Here is a 4,820-nt window from a genome sequence, read left to right as displayed (position 1 = left end):
TCATCACTTTAATTAGTATATTTATCATATGATCAGTATATGATGTAACTAACATATAATAAATGGCAAATGGTTTGGTGTCAGTTGTAAGTGGTCAGAGTTGGTACGAGAATGTTCCTTTAACAACTGTTAAATATTGAGAAATTTTAAAATAAAACTTGCACTCTCTGTGGCAGTCAGAAAAACAACCGAAGAATACACGGTTCAGACAAAATCCATTTGTTGGATCAAATGCTGTTTAAATGCATGTTGTGGATGGACATTTTTCTTGGTTATTTACTATAGGCTTCGGGAGAAATTTCTGAATATTATGTAAGGAATGGTTTGGTCACAGGAATAAAAGGAAGCAGTATTACATTTTTTCTTTAATAGAATTGAAGGAAGCAGTATTACATTTTTTCTTTAATAGAATTGAAGTTGGACATTAATGACATCCTGGATATTAGGATTTGGATGAGTGCATGGGTTAAAAACATCCTGACTATTGGGTTCTCTTGGAAGTCGCTACTCTGTTCTAACAACTAAAAAGCTGAAGAGGCCCGGGTGGCGTGGCTCAGTGGTTGAGCATTGACCTATGAACCAGAAGGTCATGGTTTGATTCTCAGTCAGGGCACATGCTCAGGTTGCGGGCTCGATCCCCAGTGTGGGGCATGCAGGAGGCCAACCGATGATTCTTTCTCATCATTGTTTCTATCTCTCTCCCTCTCTGAAATAAATTAAAAAATATTTTTTAAAAAAATCAGCTTAAGAGTCTGAAAAAGTCAATAAGTTTTTTCCCCTTAAAAAATGGCCTTTTTTGATACAATTTACATACCATAAAATCCACCCTTTTAAAGTGTGCAAGCCAATGGTTTTGAGAATATTCACACAACTGTGTAACCATCACCACAGTCAATTTTAGCACATTTTCATCACCCCTTTACTCTTTAGCAGTCATTCCTCACTCCCCAACCTGCTCAGTCTCTGGAAACCAAAGATCTACTTTCTGTCTCCGTGGATTTGCCTATTCTGAAGATCGCATATACATATAATATATAGTCTTTTAAAAAACTGTTAACCAGTTATTTTATCTTCCTAAAATACTTTTTTCCCCCAAGCCATATATTTTATTCACAGGACTTTGGATAAAGATGCTCTACAGTCATGTCACTCATTCATTATTGTATTCAAGAGATATGTATTGAGCACCCACTTACCAAGCACTGGGATAGATCTTGCATATACAATTTTGAACAAAAAAACCCCTAATTTTTATGAAACTTAGAGTCTAACATGAGAGACAGGCACTAGTCAAGCAATTACACACTATATATATAACACCCCTATGTTAATATATATATATATATATATATATATATATATATATATATATATATATATATAAAATTTATTGGGATGACATTAGTTAATAACATTATATAGGTTTTAAGTGCACAATGTATAATACATCATCTGTAAATTACACTGTGTAATTACCACCCAAAGTCAAGTCTCCTTCCATCACCATGTATTTAATCCCCTCTACCCTTTACTACCTTCCTCTGAGCCTCCTTCCCTTTGGAAACCCCCATACTGTTGTCTGGATCTATGAGTTTTTGTTTGTCTTGTTTGTTCACTTGTTGTTTTCAGTTTTATATCTCGTATATGAGTGAAATCATATGGTTCTTTACTTTTTCCGTCTGACTTATTTTACTTAGCATAATATTCTCAAGACCCATCCATGTTGTCACAAATAGCATATTTCGCCTTTTCTTACGGCAGAGTAGTATTCCATTGTATATATGAACCACATCTTTATCTATCATCTATGGAAGGACATGTCCAGTGTTTCCATGACTTGGCCACCATGAATAATGCTGCGATGAACATAGGGGTACATACAGCTTTACAAATAAAACAATGTTTCTTGATCTGTAAGAGAAGGGAGGAAACAGAGCAAACCATTGCCTCCAAGACTGAAGAGACAGATAGGTGATTACAGGGAGTTCGGGCCTACTTCTAGCGGTTCCTTTTACCCAATGCATCATGACTGGTTATTAAGAAAAAAAAGCCATGCTAATGAACTCTAGGCACTAGTGAGGGGCTAGTGCAGGGTCTAGGGGAAAGACAGGGAAGATCTGAAATAGAGCTGTAGGCATGGAAACGGACAGATGGGACAGCTGCGTCAGCCTGCCCCATACTTCAGTGTGTATAATGAGTGCATCTTTTACTGAGTCAGCTCAACACAGAGGCTGGAGATCACCATAGGTGGAGCATAGTCTTGCAAAGCCATCACTCGTCATCACTTTCATTTTCATGATGAAGGGGAGAATCAGAACACAGCTCTTTTGCAGGAAGAACATAATTTTCAATAGTTGGTATTGGTGATCTCAAACCAGACATTTAAAGTGTTCTTGTTTTCTTCAATAATCTTATGTTATTTAGATGGGCACCTCTCTTTACATAAGGCTGTAAGCCTCTAAAGTTTTTGTTTGAAATTTGGTGAGAGGGCACAACTTTTACGGCTCATTAATCTCTGTGCCCACAATAAGGAGCATTGACCTCAGAAATGCGCTAGAATCCTGATACACCTGCTGTCCAGCTTGATGGAGCAGAGCCAGTGTTTTGGGAGACTGCTGAATTGGGTGGATTCTATGGTAGGCAGAATTCTAAGAGGACCTCCAACCCTTGAGTGTTGGAGGGACCTGTAATTAGGGTGGGTTATCACTCTCCTGACTAGGTTATGTTACATGACACAGTGGCTTTATAAAGGGGAGGTTATTCTGGGTGACCTGACCCAGTCAGGTGAGCCCTTAAAAGGAAAGATGCTCTTCATTAGAGAGGGATTTAAAGTCTGGGAAACTTGAAGCATGAGACAGATTGAACCTGAGAAAGATTCTCCATTGTTATGTCAACTGTAAAGAGGACAGGGTGTCTTTGACTATTACTGAATAATGGAAGAAATCTACCATTACCATAGACAGATGGTATACAAAAAATATAGACTATCCTGGATATGATAGGTGAGACATTGGCATATCTTCACTAGTGTTGGGCATTGAAGACATGGCATTTATAATATGTCATAATGATTATACAAGGAAAAGTATATTCACTATCTAGGAGCATAGATAAAACCCTTTTCTGAGAAATCATACCATTTTTAAAATAAGGTGTTTCTTTGTCTATTCCATGGTAACATATACTACTGGGTATTACATCAACGATGCTCACTCTTTGAAGTTTTTGCAGTTTTTATAAGGCTGTTTCTGTGGCTCAGAAGCACTGACAAGTTTTTCACTAGTAAAAAATTCTAGTCCTCTTAATATACTTATTTGCTATGAAATAATTCTTTAAAATGATACTCTAAACTTTTAAGTTATTAGTTTGATCTTACTTCAAGATCTTACTGAATTGTCAGCAACTCTGATGTTCCAATGCATGTTAGTTTGTATTTCAATTCCATTGAGCTTTTTGAAAATATGCCATGACAAAATGTTGGTACACTGTTGGTAGAAATGCAAAGTGGTACAGCCACTATAGAAAAAAGCATGGAGATTCCTTAAAAAAATGTAAACTAGAGCTGTCATATGATCCAGCAATCCCACTTCTGGATATTCATGCAAAGTAATTGAAAGCAGGATCTCAAAGAGATGTTAGCATGGCTATGATCATCGCAGAACTATTTACAGTAACTAAGATATGGAAACAAGTTTGAATGTCAATTGAAAGATGAGTGGATAGCCTGGAAGGTGTGGCTCAGTGGTTGAGCATCCACCTATGAACCAGGAGGTCATGGTTTGATTCCTGGTCAGGGCATATGCCCAGGTTGCAGGCTGGATCCCCAGTGTGGGGTGTGCAGGAGGCAGCCGATCAATGAATCTCTCTCATCATTGATGTTTCTATTTTTCTCTCTCTCTCCCTTCTCTCTGAAATCTATTATATATATATATATATATATATATATATATATATATATGAAAATGTAGTATAGATACACATTGAAACACTATAAAGCCTTACAAAAGAAGGATATTCTGCAATATGCAACAACATGGATAAACCTTGAGGACAAGTGAAATAAGCCAATCACAGAAAGACAAATTCATGGGAACAAATAGTGGAAAGGTGGTTGCTAGCAGCTAGAGGAAGGGAGAAATGGGGAGCTACTAATAATGGACATAAAGTTTCAGGGAAGTGAGATGAATAAACTATAGAGATCTGCAGTACATCATACCTATAATCAACAATAATGTATTGTACACTTAAGAATTTGGTAACAGAGTAGATTTCATGTTAAATGTTTTTATGATAATAAAATAAAAATTTAAAAATTAAATTATTAAAGGAAAACTAATGTTTTATTGCTGAAAAATATGCCATTATAATATAGTGGGTAGTTGAGAGTTTATTGAAATAAAATGGTGATGTAACCATCTAAACCAGTCTCCTTTTCACTTTACATCCAAATCCCATAGAGAAAATATTCTGGGGATATAATTGTGGTGCCTCTTTAAAATAGTCAATAATAGCATTGCTAAATTGATACTAATTGCACATTTAAATAGAGGAAATATCAGGACTTCCAAATATCAAAACTGCTCTTAAGGGATAAAAACGTAACTATTGTGGATGTTTAAAGAGAGTTGGTGCAGATTCTGGAGGCAGTTTTCAGAGTTCTAAGCATGTAATGAATAATGTCAACATCATGGAATGAAGTGTATACACCTCAAGGTGACTCCTTTGGAAAGGACGGTACTCACTTGATGGATGGACAAATTTCCCCTGGTTTCCGGGATTGCATTTGCCTTTATGTTCATGGCTGATTTCTCAAATGGTTG

This window comes from Myotis lucifugus, unplaced genomic scaffold (assembly GCF_000147115.1).
Source record: "Myotis lucifugus unplaced genomic scaffold, Myoluc2.0 scaffold_15, whole genome shotgun sequence".
Lineage (NCBI taxonomy): Eukaryota > Metazoa > Chordata > Mammalia > Chiroptera > Vespertilionidae > Myotis > Myotis lucifugus.
The sequence above is the reverse complement of the archived record's forward strand: the minus strand, read 5'-3'. Positions refer to the sequence as shown.